The sequence below is a fragment of the Vicugna pacos genome, chromosome 34 (assembly GCF_048564905.1).
Source record: "Vicugna pacos chromosome 34, VicPac4, whole genome shotgun sequence".
Lineage (NCBI taxonomy): Eukaryota > Metazoa > Chordata > Mammalia > Artiodactyla > Camelidae > Vicugna > Vicugna pacos.
In genome coordinates, this window is record NC_133020.1 from 2,034,473 (window position 1) to 2,055,625 (window position 21,153).

General features: G+C 39.9%; 1 protein-coding gene across 8 annotated transcripts in view; it reads right to left on the minus strand.

Moving 5' to 3' along the window:
- Positions 1-21,153, minus strand: part of FGD4 (FYVE, RhoGEF and PH domain containing 4) — a 184,224-nt gene that overhangs the window by 103,032 nt on the left and 60,039 nt on the right. For 2 of the 8 annotated variants that reach the window (XM_072954503.1, XM_031670554.2), the window contains exon 1: positions 13,629-13,926. The exons of 4 other annotated variants lie outside the window; for them this stretch is intronic. The gene's annotated coding sequence lies outside the window, so the exon portion shown is untranslated. Of the gene's footprint in view, positions 1-13,628; positions 13,927-21,153 lie in introns of those variants that run through there. 2 more of the 8 variants (XM_072954504.1, XM_072954505.1) reach the window with 1 other exon arrangement.

The following is a 21,153-nucleotide window of genomic DNA, read 5'->3' on the forward strand; positions in this document are numbered from 1 at the left end:
CGGCTACACTTAGTAAATCATGATACACATTTTTCAGTCCCATTTACCAGTTATGCAAAGATTTTCCTTGCAATTCTTCCAGTGAACTTCCATCTGCCTTGATGTCATAAAAGGTGTTAACATTTTTTCACTTTTGAAAATTTGGTCTGAAACCTTACGAAAACTATTTCCAAATTTTTAAAACAAGGTAAAAGAGATCTCTAAGTTTGGCTGTGTGCACAGAAGTGAATTTTTTTTTAATTTTTAAAAAAGAGAAGATACACGTATCAATTCTGTTGAGAAAATGACACAATAATAGAAACACTTCCAAACAATCATTTAAAAAATGCTCTGTCCACAGAGCACTTCCCTCTGCTGACTAGTTACTTTCGCACTCATTCAAATGTCACCTTTACTTCAAAAAGATAGGTTGTGTTTATTTTTTTGAATTTATCTGCTAGGTAAGAACCTGCTAAATATGTACTGATAGACACTTCTTTTCACATCATGAAAGGCAAGTCAACAGGGAAAATCTGCATTTTTTGTTAAAAAAAAGATAGATACAATGTCTTTGGTCTGACAACTCATTTAACCTTCATCATATAACCTTCAAACCCCTGGGTGCTACAAAATATGTTTATGGCCACTTATTACCAAGTATTGCCAGAATTCCACTATCTAAGATAACGTTATCTCAGTCTATTTAACCAGCCATGCCTACAATGTCACGGGCAGAAAGGAGGTAAGTGAGCTTCTCACTGCCCACCCCCCACTGTTCCCTCAGAGTTCCTCACATGTTCTGACACACAGGACGTCCCTGATGACATCTGACTGGATGAAAATGCCAGAGTAAGTCTATAACTGTTAGGAATGCTAAAGTGTCTTTTTTTTTTAATTCCTTACGCAAAATGTTCCAGTAGGATCTGCTTCCTGCACTGCAATGTTTCATCTTTTGTACCCCCTGGGGCACATAAGCCTTCACAGATCATTGCTCTAGAGACAGCAACTTCTAGAAGACAAGGAGTATTTATATTCCTAGGTAGTTTTTCACAGAAATTTTGTATATTTCACGTAATAACCCTTCATCTTCAAGTTATTTCTAAAATTGTCATAAAGTTGACATAAACATATTATACCAATGATAAAATTATGACAGCATAAACAGTAAGTGCACTACAGTAAATTTAAAAGTAAATATACTAGGGGGAGGGTGTAGCTCAAGTGGCAGAGCGCATGCTTAATTAGCATGCATGAGGTCCTGGGTTCTATCCCCAGTACCTCCTCCAAAAATAAATAAACTTAATTACCTTCCTCCCCCTCAAAAACATTTCTGAGTAAATATACTACAGTAATTTGAGAAAATATCTCCAGAATGATTTTAAGTTAATTCTTCCAAAACTTCCATCATATTCTCTAGATCAGTCTAGATGATATGAAGACTGTCTAACCCTGTGGCTCAATTCTAAGGATATCAATTATGATAATAAAAAATAAAGAGAATTTCATGATTACATTTCACCTAAAAGTAACTGTGAATAAAGAAATATTTGAGAAAGAATGGCATTGGCATAATGAAAAATAACAATTTAAACATTAACATCTTTTAGCTTTGGATTAGAAAAAATCCTTTTAGATTCTTTTTTCCCCCCTTTTATGGGGGAGGGACGGGGGAAAGTAATTAGGTTTATTATTTATTTATTTATTTATTTATTTATTTATTTATTTATTTATTTATTTATTTATTTATAATGGCAATACTGGGGATTGAACCCAGGACCTCGTGCACACTAAGCACGTGCCCTACCACTGAGCTATAGTTCCACCACCCCGCCGAAAAAATCCTTTTAAATTATAAGAGCCAATCCTAAAGAAACAGTCATCTCAAACACAGCCAGTGGCAGGTAAAAATGAAACGGGCATCAAGGAGGCAAAATGGTAATGCATATCGAACACCAGAAAACTGCAATGCACGTCATGTGGCTCTGCTACTTTGGGCAAGCTATCCTAAACGAAGTGTACACATAAAGATGAACGTAATGTCACTTAGGGAAGGAGAAACTCAGACGCAAACTAACAGCGCAACAAAATTATTTTTATAACTAAACTCCCTCCCCAAGACAAGGACAGTTCGAAGTACAAAGAAGACACACGCTATCTCTTAATTTAAATGAGTTAATATAGAAGCTTTACTAAGCATTTGGGCACTTTTTGAGGGGGGTACTCATTAAAAACACATTAGACCCGAAATTGCCTGATTTAAATTACGGTAATTTCCAGACCTACTACAGTATTATGTAGTAATATTCCCAATATTATGTCATAGACACGTATTCATTAGAAAAATTACCATCTCAAAATTATGTGCTAAGTTTCCCATTCTTTTCTTCATTTAAATAGTGAATTAAAGTTTTGCTATATCCATAAGCCTGAGACATTCTATTAGAAAAGAATTTTCATTCTTATCATTTATATATAAACCATCTAAAAACTACCCTGGAATTTGAAGTGAGGGATTTTTATTCTATTAACATAAACTGTATTGTATTTTAAACGTTAAGGGTTTGTGCTAAAAGATCACTTTATAATTTACACTTCTTGTAGTTTACGGTATGCGTTAATGGAAGCAAGCATACATGTTTAGAATAGATAACCTTTGTCAGTTTCACCATAATTACTGTTAACCAGGATGGTATCTAAAAGATCTTGCAAATTCAGTGCAAACAGAAAATGCTAATGATATTAACCCCAACTTTAGAAAGGGAAATTAGTTCCAGATCCTGTCATTTTTCAAAGGGCTTTTTTTCAGATTACTAATGTTATTTTTCTCCTGGTTTCTGAAAAGAGCTTAAGTTTTGATTTTGACCATTTTAGTTATTACATCATACATTAATTTGGGATTAACAGCCCATTGTTTATTAAACTCAAGGTACTGGTTGTAGATTGGGTTGGACTTGTCTGATAGATTATCTAGTTTTTTGACGACTCCCTTGACTGCCCTTCAAAAGTGATACCACATAACCACAGTCTTCAATTTATCCTATCTTCCTCTATGGAATTTTGGTCCTTACCCACCCATGATCATTTGTGTATCTGAAAGACACAGTACTCATACACACCTACAAGAATACAGTTTTGGTCTGCCTGTCTTTTATCCTTTCTGTTAGAGGCAGGAAATTAATAATTATTTAATTCAGGAGTAAATGAAGTTGTTTGACGTGGCACCACATGCACAGAGCTGAATGTCAGTGTAGCAAGAACAGGAGGGATGGGCAGGAAAGATTTCTTCAAACCAAAACAAGTAAGTACTATAGTGGACTTCTGTTTCATTCAGAAAGATCATTGATGCCCCTAAGTCTCCTGCTCTACTGTTTGATTATACCCTTCAAATTGCTCAGTGGTCCCCAAACATTCTGAAGATGTCTAGGAAAGGCTCTTTTCCTCATGTCTTTCATTAGATGCTGTACTCTAGCACCTTTGATTTGCTGGGTTTTGTGTGAGCACATGGGAATACGAAAATAACTAACAAAATCCATGACCTCTAACAGCACCCGATTTAGTCAGGGACAGCTGGACAAGAATGGATCCAAAACCTTCAGAGCTTTGAGAAGGAACTGTTTACTTCCCTTTGTTGGATTGGGGCTCTTTGCAGAAGTAAGGACACAGGAGCTGGGTGAGATGGTTAATGTCCTGGTCCTAAGGTGCGTTATCTTTCCCTATCTTCCAGCTGCTGAAATGGCAACACACAACTGTCACTGGCAATATGGGTGAGTTCTTTACCTTACATTTTTTCTTCAGTCTTAGTTCAACAATGTAAGTGTAAGTAAGGGTTCTGCTGAGCCAAAAGCTGGGGATTTAAAAATGAGTAAAACAGTTTGTAGCCTTAGGAGCTCAATCTAGTTGGGGAGACAGACAAGGTGACAGCCAATTGTAAAATATACTCATGACAGATAAAACCACAGAGTGCTTCAGGGCCTCAGAGAAGACCTGTGCAGCTGGGAAGAAACGTTTACTGGAAGAATGGTAGTAGGCTGGACGGAACCCATCAACACTGAAGTTTTTCTTCCTATTATCAAAAAACAACATCATATATCCATTTCTTACCTCAACATTCACGTTGCTTCAGTATTTTGTTACTGAAATTTATAGAACTGATTTCCTGTTTGAATATATCTTAGACATTTTGCATAAATAAATATTAGTTTTTCCAAGTTACACTGTGAACTCAGAAGAACTGTTTTAATTTCGGCTTTCAGTCCACAGCACGGGTTCAATCACCAACTGATAGGCAAAAATTAATTTTAAATGGCAGAAAGTGCTAGAATTTGAAGTACGATACACAAAGAAAAATGAGGAGCCATTGAAAAATGTGATTATTTTCCTTTTGCTGTCATATTTTCCTTTTTTGAAAAATGGAAACATACATATTTCATACTAAGAATTTGTGGCACTTGTTTAAAAATGGTAAAAGGTATAAAATTCACATATAAATCTAAATAACTTAGACATGTAATGAGATATTTAATACAGTTCCCAAATCAAAAGTAGGATTCAAGTCTGGTTCCCCTGGTTCTTGGTTACCACACAGAATGGCCATCATTAAAAGTTCTACAAATGATAAATGCTGGAGAGGGAGTGAAGAAAAAGGAACCCTCCTACACTGTTGGTGGGAATGTAAACTGGTGCAGCCACCATGGAGGACAGTATGGAGGTTCCTTAAAACACTAAAAATAGACTTACCATATGATCCAGCAATCCCACTCCTGGGCATATACCCAAAATAAAATATAATTTAAAAAGACACATGCATCCCAATGTTCACAGCAGCACTATTTACAACAGCCAAGACATGGAAACAACCCAAATGTTCATTAACAGATGACTGGATAAAGAAGATGTACACACACACACACAAACACACACTGGAATACTACTTAGCAGTAAAAAAAAAAAAAAGAATAAAATAATAACATTTGCAGCAACATGGATGGACCTGGAGGTCATCATTCTAAGTCAAGACAGACAGAAAGAGGAAAAAAAAGCTATATGATATTGCTTTTATGTGGAATCTAAAAAAAAAGACACACATAAACTACTTATTATTTATAACTTAGATGACTGATTTCTTGAATATGTGTAAGCACATTTGACTGTCCTTTATGATTGGATTACTGCATTCTGTGGATTCTTATTTTGTGGTTGGCTTTATCCCTTTAATAACTATGTAAGTTTAAAAAGCTAAAGCTCTAAACAGTTCTTAGAAACAATGAACAGTACATATGTGTAAATTTAAAAAAATAGCAGCTAGCTTGTAGTTTAAGTAGTGTATATACTTAAATATGCTTTAAAACTTCTTAATGTCTTATCTCTACTTTTACCACTGTTACATTGCCTTAATACATTTTCTTCATTGGACATAATATTCAAAATTAAAATTAAAATTAAATTAAATAAAAAAGAAAGTTTCTCTATTAAGCGTACTAAGAAATGTTTAAAAAAAACATTGATTCCCAGAAAGAGAAAGAAAAATACCATATGAGATCGCTCATATGTGGAATCTAAAAAAAAAACGCAAACAAAGCATAAATACATAACAGAAATAGACTCACAGACATAGAATACAAACTTGTGGTTGCCAAGGGGGCAGAGGGTGGGAAGAGATAGACTGGGATTTCAAAACTGCAGAATAGATAAACAAGATTATACTGTACAGCACAAGGAAATATATACAAGATCTTATGGTAGCTCACGGAGAAAAAAATGTGACAATGAATATATGTATGTTCAGGTATAACTGAAAAATTGTGCTCTACGCTGGAATTTGACACAACATTGTAAAATGATTATAAATCAATAAAAAATGTTAAAACAACAACAACAACAACAACAAAACCATTGGTTCCAAGTCTCTTAAGCGTCTGAGTAGCTGCACCAAACCTTAGGAACACGCTTCATTCTCTGAAGGAAATGTGTGTATAAAACCTCCTTCCCCTGCACTGTCGGTGATGCATACCTTCTGTGTATATGAAACAAGACTACCTCTACTTTCTGAAAGGCCTTCTCTCAAATTTGCCTTTAGAGCACAAAGCTTTGCTTAGCCTGAAAGTTTCTCTAGGAAGCATACTAAGAAATGTTAATAGAAAGTGTTGATTGTAAGTCTCTTCAACACCAACTTTCTTGTATTCCAAACTTGTTTCATTTTACAGTTGTCAAGCCTTTATGTATGTTGTTCCCTTGATAGGAAATGCCCTTCCTTCCCAACTTGGCAAATCTCTCCTTTAAGATGCAGCACAGAGTTGGGTCCAAAGTGACACCTTTCTGCTCCTCTGGCCTGGGTCTGAGTCCTTCCTCTCTGAAACCACAGCACTTTGCACACGCCTTTGTGCAGCCCGAGGACCTTGTGTTATACATGTCAGTTACTTAAGTGAGCTTACTGAGGGCAAGACCAGTGCTGGACGCAAAGAAACACACTGAAATGTTTATTAAATGAATGCCCAGGTAGCCTGGACCAGGAGAGATACCTATTTAACTTTATCAAAAGGAGATTCCATTTAATCTGTTCTCCACTAGAATTTTTATGCAAATATCAGGCCCTACTCCCTTCTCAATGTTCACGAACAGCACAACAGCTTTTGTGAAAATGTACTACACCTGTGGCGATCAAGAGGGGTCATTCTGGATGGCTGAAGACGCAGGAAGACTAGAGAACTGTTACATGGACTCCAAAAGCATCTTCCTTTCACTCGGTCCTCTTGTCACCTCCATCTGGTCAAAAATAACTCAATTTTCACTACTGTTAAAATGTCTATGCTCCCTGGGAGGAAAGAGCTGAAACCAGAAGAGCCTTTTTCAAAGCAACTGTGCATTTGAGGTCGTCAAACTATTGAACTGGCTAGTGGCTAGTTTACTTGGTACAGAATTGGTTCTCCTCAGAGAATAAACTACTATTCCAATGATCTTCTATGATAAGAAGGCAGTGACCAACTAGTAGGGAACAGGAGTGCTAATCTGAAAAGGAAAGTACCAAATATTGTGGCACCAACAGTACCTGAAGGTTGACGCTGTGAGCTCAAAGTCAAAAGTACAGAACTCCTGAGGGCCCTCAAAGTGGCATCACCTTGAGTTGAGGATGCACTGATCAGAATTAGTCCAGAAGCTGTTAATCATCCCAGAAGAAACTCAATGTATACAATGATCAGAAAGCAGAAAAATCAGTCAAGGAAGAGCTATATTATTGATCATTTTACAGCAATAATTGTATGCCCATTGCAATTGTTTTTAAAGAGGAAAGATCACTTAAACAAACAAAAAAACAAAACATGGTAGTGATTTCCCATTTCCCAGGGGAGCATCTGATGCACAGTGATAAATCGGTCACTGGATCACCCAGTAAACAGCACAGGAGCAGCAGATGAAGTCACTCAGACAACAGCGCTCACGGGCCCCGTTGCAGAAGTGAGACTGAGAGATCGTGAGCTTTCCCTCGTGCAGCATGCAGTTTGACCTCCAAATGCTACAAAGGAATTATTTCATCTGGTGCCCAAGGAGAGAAGCAGCAATCTCTTCCAACCCTGGAGAAAAGCACACACGCTGGGTTGGACTTGATGAGAGAGCTCATCTCCCACGCCGGGCCTTCCTGAGGGATTTCTCAAGGATTTTCTCACTCTGTTCAAGTTTCACTTCATGTGCTGACTTTATAATCTAAACATCGAGAATAAGATATGATTTGATTATATTGTGGTGGTAATGACAGAAGAAGAAAAATTCTGACTGCTGTGGAAGAAGATGGAGATGAGAAAAAGAACTCAGGCCGCCTTGGACATTGCTGTCTCCAGTGCTTCCATCGTTCTAACTGCCAGTTATCTTTTTAGATGACAAAACTGAAGACGTATCCCCCGAATGTTTCAAACTATTCAAACGTTCCTCGTTCTTTACAGGATACAGTTTAAAAAAAAAAAAAAACAACCCACTTCCATGTCACCCTCAGTCCCCATTCTCAAATCCTGCCCTCCCTTAGCTCAGATCCTGCTCCCGGCTACCAGCACCCCCCAAGCCCACCGCGCCTCCCTGCTTCTGCTGCCGCAGACTGGTACTCCCAGCCCCCCTCCCCTGTGCGGTGGATCACCTGCTCCGCTGACTTCTGCACGCGTCCCCTGCCATGCCGTCAGTCACACTGAATGCAGCTGACTGATTAGTAGTCGAGCACGGCCCATGTCTAAGCACGCTCCTTGTCCAGAATCTAGCAAGGGCAGGTGGACACGCAGGGGGTTTTCTTTTGGAGGTGATGAACATATAGTGTAGATTTGGTGATGGTTTTCTCCATCAAGAAACTCATCTCCAAACTCATCAAGGTACGCACATTAAATATGTACAGCATTCTATATGTCAATCATGCCTCAATAAAGGGTTTTTTATTTTTAAGCATTTTTTGAATAAATGAGTGTGAGGGGTGAGAGAGTGAATGGAGAGATCAAACAAAAACTCACCCTATAGGGAGTAAGGCTAGTAGCACTCCCAGGCTTTCAACGCCAACAGCAGCAAGTTATTTGAACACTCGTGGGACTATTACCGAAGCCCCTTAGAGAATATCGCACTGTCACCATCCTACAGCATACATGGGTTTTTAAATATATCTCTTTTCATATCCACAACCACCCCAGAAATTCTAACAAAGGGGGAGACAGGTTTAAGAGAGGTTAAGTAACTTGCCTAGAGACCTCTGGGTAGCCAGGACGTGAGAGGGGACTCACCCGGGTCTGCCTGTGTACTTAACCACTGCACCGAAGCTGGCACTGCCTCCCATGCCGGCCCATTAAACTCCAAATTTGGAAAAGAGCATATTGTCAGTACTAAGTCCTAAAAGACAAGACAACTCTGCAACACTAAGTAAATATGGTAAGGTCCTCAACTTCCACCTGAATAAAGTAGGGCTAACAAACACATCCCTGACCCCACTGGATCAAGGCTATCACCATGGCTCAGCTTATCTGAGACCTCCCCACATCACCATTTCCTGATCACCCAATCTAAAGTTTCTTGCCCTAAAATTCCTTCTTAGCATACACATTTTGCCTTCACCGACTTGTCTCTATTTGAAATGACACTGTTCATCTATCTGTTGTGTATATCCGTCTCCCTCTCTATTATGGAAGTTTCACTGACGACCTTGGCGACTGTGTCCTGTGCCCGGTCCGCCACACCTGCAACACTGCCTAATGTAGAGTAAATGTGCGATAAATACTTGGTGAATGAATGCAACGTTCACACTGATGACAGTAACACAGCCAAAGAAGGACCATCTCAGCAGGCAGGAGGGTGGCCTGAGCAAGGTGAGGCAGGAGGGCGGTCCTGAGCAGGGTAAGGCAGGTGGGTGGGGTAAGGGGGCAGGTAAGGAAACCCAGGTTGCATGTCTCCAGCAATGCCCACGGAAGAGAGGCATCAACTCACACCAGGAATAACCTGACCAGGTGACAGGTGCGCCCGCCCTGAAACGGAGCTGCACTTGCCCTTCGGGCTGTCCTTCCTGTCTCAGGGCTCCGCCCCCACCTGCTCTGGGCCCCATAATTACTGAGCAACATTCTGACCTTGATTTTACTTCCACAGACACAGCTGTAAGGGGGGAAACTGTAAACTGAAAAACACAAACATCCAGTTGGCATGGCAGTTACATTTTTTTTTTAAGTTTAGGCATTTATGAGAAGAAATAGATTTGTTTTTTATGACTTTGGTTATTGAGGGAATCAATCATCTTTCAAAGCTGTCCTCCTGGGCACATTGAAAATTTTACCAGTGAGACTTCAGGGTGATGCCCCAATGTTCTGTTCCTCATAAAGGTAACGATATAGGAAGTCGGTTGGCCTTACCCGTATCTGTGTTCAACATGCAATACCCAACATGAGCTGCTTCTGCAACTCAAGTTCTGTGACCCTGGACAAGTTGCTTAATCTTTATGGGCCTCAGATTCGTCTCTGACAGATCCTCCCAATCTTTAAATTATGTGAAAATAAACACCTAGCAGTGTACAGTAAGGATCTAAAAAAAATCCAATAGATTCCATCTGTTTGCCTTGTGGAAATGTGTCTCGTCTCATGATTTCATTAATCTGGGTTCAGGACCAGGAAATTGGTCAAAAATTTTAAAAGAGCACAGGATTTAAGCAGACAGGGAGGAAGGAAACATCCCGTTTCAGGGGAAGTCAGTAACTCAACACCTTTGTTACAAAAGAATAATTATAGCCCCCACGGAATGGGGGTTATTTGTTAAAAAAAAAAAAACGGAACTTTTCTAAGACTACAGCACTGCTAGATGCCCTCACACAACTCCATCAAGCCATCGCTGGGCTTCAAGTGGCGACAGCAGAGTTAAGCGCGTTCCACAGAACTGCTCCGAGGATGTGCTGCTGCCTACGTAGACACATTCACTGCCAATTTATAGAAAGTTTGCCTTTTTATTTTACAGAAGCATAGGAGCAGCTATAAAAACAGAAGAGGAAACATCTCAGAAGGAAGTGCTGATAATCAAACATATGATGCGGGGCACAGTCAAGGGAGACAAATCCTGCCAAACGCAGCCAGCGGGGAGCCATGGCTTTGGGGTGTGTTTTCATCGCTCACATGCATATTTTTTATAGGTGTCACATCCTGTAGTTCTATATCTAACACAGCAATGCAAAATTTTACCGATGCACAAAAATGAACTCATTCTAAGCATTTCTTGAAACCATGACAGTATGGAATTGTGGGAGAGGGCAGTTTTCAGTACATCTGTTTCTTAAAATCACACTTTAATGCAAACAGCTTTAACACCAAAGACATCTGAACAAAGCATCATCAGCAGGTTCCCATGCCTTCAAATCCCTAGCACCCCACCATCTCAGGCAGCACAAAGGTCAAATGGACCACCACAGCCCCCCAAAAATGGATGATAAATCCGTACCCCAAAAGCGAAAAAGACAGACTCAATTTAGAAGTTAGAATGTGGCAGTAACACATGGGAAGAAAAATGTAAGCATTTAATTGCTGTCTACTGGCTCTGTCGTCTAATTATTCCAACAGTTAGGTCAGGCAGCATTCCAGAATAATGTGTCAAAGAAGCAGAAAGACTTGACTGTACTGAGCTCGTGGTGGGTTGATACGCTGTCTACTCAGACTGTTATGGATCTGAGTTACTCCAAGCATTCTCCTCAGACTTTCTGATTTGTCATCTCTATAATACTTTTATGAGAAATAACTCTGAATAAGGGTAGCTTTACATATTGACAAACATAAATCTAAATTTGTCATTTAATAACATCTTCAGTTGTGTTGAAGGCTTAAAAAGCATCATACCATCAACGAGTTTGACAAGTCGGAAGAAGGCTCAGAAAGCACTGAATCGAGCGCCTCCCTCCACGCTCACAGGCGAGGACAGTGAGAACCAGGAAGCAACGCTTCCGAGCTGGCCTGAGCGCTCACACATTCTCGACTTGTTACCACAAGACTGTGGACACGGTGGTGGGTCTCACCACTGACAATGCGAATGCAAATGAATGCCTCACCATGGGGAATAAGTGTCAGGTCCAGAAACCACATCCCCTCAAGTGAACTTCGTGTCACAGCACTGTGCACACCTGTCCCTCAGGTCCACCAGCAGGGATCACGGGTGCTCCGAGGACTGTCCCTGCTGCCCACTCCTTGTCACCAATTTCAGAAACTGTAACCCTAGGTTTTCTGTCTTAAAAAAGGCTGATCAAACAGGGTTCCTAACACATTTTGAACACCCTTGTGACTTTATCACTTATTACTCAGAAAAATCAGCCAAGAAACTCACTAATAAACATACTTACAAGTGAAAACAAATGCCTGCCAATACCTATAAAATGCTGCGTTACACTCTGACATAAACACCCACTTAAAAAATACAATTTTAGAAGTTTAACTCAGTAACAATAAAAATAGCAAGAAAATTCACAAACACTAAAAAACTTGAGGAGTGCACTGATTTGCCCAGTCCATGTCAGCCGCTTGAGTAAGCACATCCCTGGCACCCAGACGCTCACACACTTCACACCCACTCACTCACAGGCCTTTTCAGGTTTCTAAGATACAAGGATATTAGAGCAACATGAACAGCCTAAATGCACATGTTTTTAAATCATCTCATGTCCTCCTCAAACTTATATTGCTTACGAACGATTGCTTTTACGGGTGAAAATATCATTCAAATAACGTAACATTCATTTAAAAATTTTTTTACAGATGCTGCTAAGGAAATTTTCAGACAGATAATAAGTCTATTATTGCTGAAAAAGATGCTTTTCAGAGCTAGTATGTACCTAATCCAATTTTGCATATTAAAAAACTTTAAAATAATAATAATGCATATAGACCAGTAAATGCAAAAGAAGGTAAGGATTTTAAAGTCAACTACAAGAAATCCCAAGATGCCACAACTAGCAGTCAGCCCTGAAAACCTGTTCTTCAAGTAAGAACATGAGTCCTTGACCAATACAAGGTTATCTAATTTTATTCTATCAAAAAAAAAAAAAGAAGAAGAAGAAGATCAAATCGGCAGGGCTTGTTAGCAATGACCTTTTCTAGCTCTCTGGGCAGCCAGTGACCCACTGACATGAATGCCCACGATGACAGCACAACAGCACAATTAAAGGGACTAAAACTGCGTTAGCAAACCCTCTCCTTGCAACCCCTTTCTGTATCAAATAAAAATGGCAGACCCAGCTAGACTCACAGATCCCTGGTGCAATGGTTTAAATGATTAAAAAAACAAAACAAAACAAAAAACTTACACAGAAGAAGTATCCAGAGTAGAGACAGCACTCTTTTTGTTTTTTCACTTTCATGTTTCAGGGCACCGTTTTGGGGAAGGGGATACAATGCTGCTTTACAAAGGACATAGAAGTCCCTTGTTCGAGCTACCCAACCTCTTAGCCACACAGAAGAATGTCAGTCATCCATTTGTTAGCACCAAAATCTCCTTCTACTGCTCACAATATGCACCACATATTTTAAGGGGCTGTTCAAACAGAAAAACAAAGGAAGCCCTTGAAACAGAAGCCGGTCCTCCTCGCTTTCACCTCATCCTTTATCACAGTGCTACACGCCCGCTGTGAAGGCACTGGCACATTGTTTCCCCATGCTTAGGCCCTTGAAACTTGTGCAAAAGCATTGCAAAATACACCGGCATAAACACCCCATTGCAAAACATGAGCTAGTAATGGCAGGTCAGTCGTGCGGGCCATAATAATGATTAACAAAAATCATAACCTACAAATGTCCCTGACCTGAGACATTTTCTGTTTGAAGCAGACACTGAACACGTTGTGGCCATGGGCGTGTTTCAAAAAGAATACTAGTACAATTCACTCTGAGAAACCACATAAAATGACTGTCTTTTTTGCCACTTTGGGGGATCACAATACAATTTCACAGGCGTAAGAAATCTGAAAAGACTAAAGAATAATTCTTTCCTCTTTCCCACATCAACATGTACTGCATAGGTATAAATGAGCCGCTTAAAATCAATACAATAGAAGTGTGTGATGCTGGAGGTTCCTTCCAGAAGAGCTTACAGCTCCCTTTTCTTGGACCACATGGAGATAATGCCCCACACCAAACGTAGTAACAAACTGGATACACAGTACTAGGATTACTTACCTTATAAAAGCTGAATTTATTCCTCTTGGTTAGAAGTCACAAATGGTTAAGAAGTAAAACTGCCTTCATTTGTTCTTCTAGTGAGCCAAATCTAGCCTCCCATGAACCCAGTCCATTGCAGATAATTTCACACAGCACACGCTCCCCTGCTTCCCCCAGTTCCCAGCCCAGCAAGGATAATCACATTCCGGCGGGGAGTGAACAGATGGTGGATTCCATGGTAACCAGCCCTCCTAAGGCGATTGGTAGAAGTGTGTGACTACTGCTTATTGGGTAACAATCACCGTCTTTGTGCTCCAGCCTTGCAAATCCTAAAGGAAGCAACATATAGCCACTCACATGCGCAGGGGCTTGCCTAGCAGGTGTTTGGCTATTTGAACAAGGCAATGCAGGCCAATTAAAAGCTGTTCTGCAAATCTATCCTTGGAGGTACAAAGTCCTAAATGTGTCTGTCAGATAGCATCCGCGGCTCATTCAGGGAGAAAGGTCACATGAAGCTTAACTTGGCACACAGAAAACAAAACTTGAAAGTTAACTTGAAAATTCAAGATAACGCATTACAGAAATCTAAGTTGCATCAGCAAGTCCTTTTCTGATTTACAGTCCACATCAGAAGTGAAACAGTTTTGTATTTAGCTTTTAAATACAACTTTCCAATTTGCAAAACAGTCTGAAAATCTGTTTTCAAAATCAATTGTCTTATAAATGTATACGTAATAATTTTTTTGACTTGTAAAAATTCATTTTTACTGTTTTGGTCGATTTGGAGGAAGAGGAAGAGGCTACTGAATTTTAAGTTTTCATCCCGGCCCTGTCCAGTCATAGGACTGAAATCTCTTGGTTTTGTACTCTCTGCTGGGTTTAATTCCTTTCTGCATCCATGCAAGTTAAATGCTGATTCAGCAGAAAAGATCCTTCCGCCAATGCGTGGTGCTCACGGAATCATAGAATATGTCCTTGGAAGAGCAAAGTGGCTGAAAACCAATATATATCATACCAAAACCAACTATTGGAGAGAATGCATAAATCTAAAACAGATAAACTCTAGGCACTCAAAACAAACCCATCAGAAATAAAATTTTAAAGGCAAAGAAAAGAAATAATTAGGATAAACCTAAAATGAAAACTAAACAAAACAAAAATTGTAAGCTGTGACCAAACGTCTAGGCATTAATCACCACCTCACTCTATAGTTACCTCCTATCTTAAATTTAGGAGTTCTCTTCTTGGCATGAACAGAAATGAGACACAAATATTGAACGGAAAAAGATAAAATTATTATTTGCAGATGATATGTTCTTTTTCTAGGGAAGAAAATTTTAAAGATCAAGGATATATTATTCATAGTACACAAAATGTAGAGAAGTGGCCAAATGTATCAACATAAACTCTTTATACGGCAAAAGCTATCAGAATACGGGTGAAATGAAATGTACTAACAATGGCAACAAAAAGTATACAACATTTGGGAATAATATTATCAAGAAATGTGTATCAACTATTTGGGGAAAAAAGAATGAGCCCTTATCAGAAGAAATAAAGGAAAACTAAATGGAGAGAAATAATGCATTGTTGGATCTACAAAGATCCATGTGAAAGGTGCTGAGTCTTCTAAAATTACCGTATAGTCTTCTAGTAAATATATATGTACATATACATACACATACACAGTCACCTAGTACACACACACACACACACACACATATAGTCTTCTAGTAAAATTTTCAACATACTTTAGAAAGTAAATTTAACAAAGTGACTCTGAAGTTTATTTGGATTAAAAAAATGAAGATACCAATGAAAATTCTGTATGAGAGGAGTAATAATGGGTAAAATAACTACCAAGCTTTTTAAACATGGTAAAAATATAAATATACAGCTACCTCCCAAATTTACATCTCCAGGACAAACCTCTTCCCCCTGTGAACTCCAGACTCCTACATCTAACTACTGATTGAGTATCTCTGCCTGTTTGTTCAATAAATGTCTCAAATAGAACATCCCAAAACTCCTGATTTTCTCCCCAAATCTGTTCCTCTTGTATCCTTCCCATTTTTGGAAATAGCAGCCCCATCCTTCTAATCACTCAGGCTTAACGCCTGAGAGCCTGTCTTTGACTTTTTTCTTTCTTTGACTCCTCCATATCCCACCTGGCGGCTCATGACATGGGCTGTTTCTTCCAATCTGGCCACTTCTTAGCACTCCCACCCCTCCCACCTGGCCTAGGCCACACCATCTCTCACCCAGATTCCGCAATGATTTCCTAACTAAACTCTCTTCTTCCACCTTGCCCCCATGGGCTAGAAAACCTAAGGGAAGAAGACATATTGATAGTGTGTTTCTTTCCTCTGTCTTCCAAAATTTCTAACGTCATGAATGATAATTTTCCAAAAGTATTGTCTATTCCTCTGACACAGAATTTTCAATGTTCGCCCTGCTATGTCCTTGAGTAGGTCTACTAACTAGCAAGGCACAATTATAAAATCTGACTCACAGTTTCTGGAATACTGATTCATGGGAATTACTCAGAAGGGGAAAAACAGCAGATCTAAGAAAGGCAAGTAAACAGCAGTGTCCTGTTCGGCTCCAAGTTCACCTCTGGCTGTTCTGACTTTGTCTCCACAGCAGCACCTCGAGCCACACTGCTCAAAATCTAACAACAGGGCCTCCAAACTTAAGCTGTAGGGCACATGACAAAGAACCAATAATCCCCATAAAGGTTCTCAAGATAAAAAGGTGTTGGAAGCAGAGAAGCCCAATAATTTATCTTCTTCAAATACCGGGCAGTCAGCAATGTTGCCTAGAACGTGTGATAGGAGCTTCTGTGCCAGCTACACAGGGATCAGATAACTGCGATTGTTCTCTGTCCCTTCACTATTGAATCTGTCTAGTTTCATTCACCCTTACTCAGCCTTTCTCCTTCCTTGGTAAGATGCTTTATTCAGGGAGATATTCAGAGGTTCCAAAATTTCGAATCATGGAGCCTTCACCATCTCAGCAACCTTTTTATGGTGCCCCAACCCAAGAGAAATCCCTAGGAACTCCACTTATTAAGTAGTTAGGCACAAACAACTTAATAACTATCTTGACCTAGCAATTTAGCACCATTTGAAAATATAATACAAAACTACTGCAAGGAAAATTAGTATTTTATTCCATTCTTAAGTCACTAGTTACTCATGGGATGTTGGTGCCTACTGGGTCCTGCACACCGTCTCACACCACAGAATCGTATTAGACCCTGTCATCCTCACTTCCTGTTCCACACTGATTTTCACTAGGTACCTCCTTCCTCGCAGTTACTCACCAAAACCCCAGCTTTGCAAAATTACAATGTCATCAAAAGAAACACAGTATGGTCTGATACTGAAACTCGGAACAACCTAGAGTTCAGAGTTTCCACAGTGTTTGATAGAAGTCACTGTGTTTCCCTTGAAATTTAAAAATATCCTGCAGGGAGCACTCCTGTGAGTTGGCAGTGATGCCCCAGAGCACCCGGGCACAGATTTTTGGGATGATGTTTTTAAGCCCTTAGCTTTGTAGAGCTCAATGACAGAAAGACCCCATAATTAAAACTCCAGAAACTTGGACTCTAGTCCCTGCTTAGCCACTGGTGTGATGCGGCCAGCCATCTACCCGCTCTGGTCCTGTGCACTTCAGGCACAGGATGAGAGAGCCAGCTAGACCACCTCCGAAGACCTCTCCTAAAATAACAGGAATGCAAGTTAGAGGAAGGAGGGGTCTTGTTCATTCTTACCGGTTTCAGAAGAAAAGAAGAAAGGGCTAGAGCAGCAAAGACAAGAACAAGTACTTATTTATTATCCAGAAGGAAATACTAAAAACTTCTGGGTTCAACTCTTAGGTGTGGTGTCACTGAAAGGTTTGAGCAGGAGGTACCACTACAGTACCAGGTGAGATGGCAACGGCATCGCGCAAAGATGCTCTGTGCAGGGCGCACTCCGGGAGCATTACCACCCGCTCTGCCCTTGCCGCGTCCTCTTTCCACTTTGCTCAAACTCCTTCTACACAAATAGCTCATACTACGAAGGGACTGGATACTGACAGGGTGGTAGTCTGTGAATATGAAACAGACTCAGATTACCTGTCCTAAGGTCAATTTATCATGTAAGACTAAGACAACAGAGTTAACCAATCACAGACACTGAAACACAAAACACAACATCTGTAAACAGGTGACATCTCCTTAGATATTTTCAGTGTGTTACCAAGAATTTTGTATTTCTGTTTAACATTCTATATATCTTTTTATTTGACTGTTTTTTTCTTTTGTAATAGTTTTATAAAATGATTCAGAATAAAAATATATTTGCAGGGTATGAAGTACCTTAAAGGCAAAAGAAAACACACTGAAATAAATGGAACATCTCTGTCCAGTTTGCAAGGTGTAAACAGTGATGGAGCAGAGTCTGGGAAGCATTTTCTTTAATTGCCCATCATTCCTCTGATGTGTCAGCATTTCCAGGAGTGCCGTCTAGGACCTGCCCAGCTACCGCACTGCAAAGAAAGCAAGCGTTGAGGATAAGCCTACGTCAGCGGGTCTCAGGGCGCTGCCCTTTTTCATCAAAGCCAACCATCAGGACTATAACCCAGGCCCACCAATGCCCCAGGGATATTTCTGTTAAATTAGAAAGGTAATATGTCTTAGTCAAGTGAGAAAAAATGGGATCCAGTTCTTCACAGCATTAGATTCTTACTGTCTTCATTAGGGTAATATTTCTTCTGTTTCCATATACTTAATATTGACTCTAAAACAGAGGTGGTCAGAAAGCATACAAATATCTGAGTCTTAGTCTGTTGCCTTCCACATTCTTCATTCTGATCCACCTTCTTTCAAGAGGTGATTCATCCAAATTGGAATCTAGATATTTTAATTCTTCTGTCTTTCTTTGTCTAAGAAACTTTCTGAAATGCATGACAGTGAAGACTCTCTGCAGGCAGTACATACATATAACAATACACATTTATGTTAATATGTTCATTATATTAGTAACTATACTTACGTTAAACATTTGTGAGAGGCTGTGACAAGTGGGAAAAGGATGAAGAACAAAGCATGTTCTATATAGAAGACTTACTGGGCTTCTACAATTTGTAATGTTCCAAGCCTAAACTCTACAGACTTAAAAAAAGGGGCACTAGCTCCTTTCCCCTGATGAGTTTTTTAATATGTTCAAGAAACAAAGACTTTTACCTTTTTGGGGGGTGAGGAGGAGAAAGGTGCTAACAACTGTGACAGAGGTCTAGCACTAGGTGTGTGGAAAAGACGTACCACACAAACATCGTTCTATAAAGACCATCAAAATATCAACATTACGCACCTTCCTTCTCAGCTTTTAGGGGATGAGATCAAGCCAAGGTGAAAATTATGACAATCCCAGTTTTGTGCTCATAAAATCCAACGCAGAACGGTTAATTCTCGCAACTCAAAAAATATCCCGAAGGACCAAAGCATGCAAACAACTATTGCTTTAGATCAAATTTATGCAAAAATTGGTTAGCATAAGTTCTCCAGGGTTTCCTTTGGGGAGCTACAGCAAATTTGGCAAAAACTGAATGATTAATGGAACTCTTATTGTTGAAACCTAAGGATTTATAGGTGAGCCTCTAAGACAGTGCAAGTTTGCTTCCAGTTTGCAATAAAGCGAATATTGCAATAAAGCAAGTCACGTTAATTATTTGGTTTCCCAATGCATGTAAAAGTTATGGTTACCCTACATTGTAGCCTATTAAGTGTGCGATAGCGTTATATCTCAAACAAACAATGTACATACTTACATTTAGAAACACTGCTGTGACAATGAATATATGTATGTTCATGTATAACTGAAAAATTGTGCTCTACACTGGAATTTGACTCAACATTGTAAAATGACCATAACTCAATAAAAAAATGTTAAAAAAAACTGCTAACCATCTAACAAACCTTCAGTGTGTAAAAAGCGCAGTGTCTGCCAAGTGCAGTAAAGCAAAGCACAATAAAATAAGGAATGCCTGTATTGACAGTCTCTCATCTGGCCGTATAAAATCAATTCTCTGTAACCTTATGGTACCTTTTTATCCCAAATCCAAACCTCAGAAAGAAGAAAGTATTGGGCAAGGGTCCTTTGAGACTAGGACTGAGGTATAACCAGTTGACAACATGTGAGACTGTGTGTGGCGGGGGCAGAGTTATGTACGTGGGGTGGGTGATGTGTGTGTGTACATGAGGGTGCACAGGTGGGTGAGAAGAGTGTGTGTGTGCAGGGGAAACAAAGGGGGAATCGGGAAAGTCTCTTAGTCTGTCCTATAAATTACATCTAAATGCCTTGGGGTTTTTTTCTGGGGTAACCAGAGGATAACTGCAGCAGTCATGGTCAGTTAATGATGTGAATACGGATTCCCAAACTCTGGGCAAGGTAGGGCATACTGACAAAAATTCTTGCCCCGCAGTTTATCAGTGGGGTGACTTCTCAGCTACTACCTCTGAGTTTTGAGGCTTTCATCCAAGAAACAGGCATAGTATGTGTGACCTTCCTCTCAAGATCAATGAGATCGCATAGGTGAAGGCTCTTTGAATACTTGGAAAACTATACAGTTGTAAGAAGTTTTAAACATGTTTAAAAGGGCAGAGGGGGGAGAAACACACACCTGTCTGCTCTGTGAGCCAAGAATAGCAAAGGATGACTCCCTGTCATGGGGAAAAAAAAACACTGAAGTCTCTTTCCAGAAAGAAAAAATCAAAAATAAAACAAAAAACCACTTGGCTCCATTCATCTTTTTGTCAAGCTGCCTAATCTCATTCCTTTCTCTTTTGTTCACACTACTCAGAAGGTGGGAACTCCAAGGCCACTGCCTCCACCTCCTCACCTCCAAGTCTCTTCTCTGCCCACCTGTCTGTCTAACCTGCACACCTGACACTGCTGCTCCCACCAAGACCAGTGGGATGTTCCAGTCACCAAAGCCACAGGTCGTCACTTCGGATCTAGCGTCCCTGGGCTTCTCGGCGGGCCTCTGCAGTGCTGACCTTGCTCCCTCCCTGACATCCCTTCCTCCTGGGCCCCTCACAACCAGCTCTCCTGTTTCTCTAGGGCTCTCTCCAGTAACTCCTTCCTTCTCTGGTTTCCTCAACAACTCTTTCCTCACCTTTCCATCCTCCATGACATGCACTCAATCAGATCTGTTCAATAAATGTTTACTAAGTAAACATTCATAAAACACATCACAAGGAAATGTGTTTAGATATTATGTAGCAAGCGGGGAGGGTATAGCTCAGTGATAGAGTGCATGCCTAGCATGCAGGAGGTCCTGGGTTCAATCCCAGGTACCCCCACCAAAAGTAATAAATAAATAAACCTAATTACCTCCCCCTAAAAACAAATTTGGAATCTAAAAAAAGAAGACAAATGAACTTAAATATAAAACAGAAACAGACTCACAGACATAGAACACAAATTTGTGGTGCCAGAGGGAGGTGGGTGGGAAGGGATAGATCGGGAGTTCAAGGTTTGTAGATACTGACAGGCAC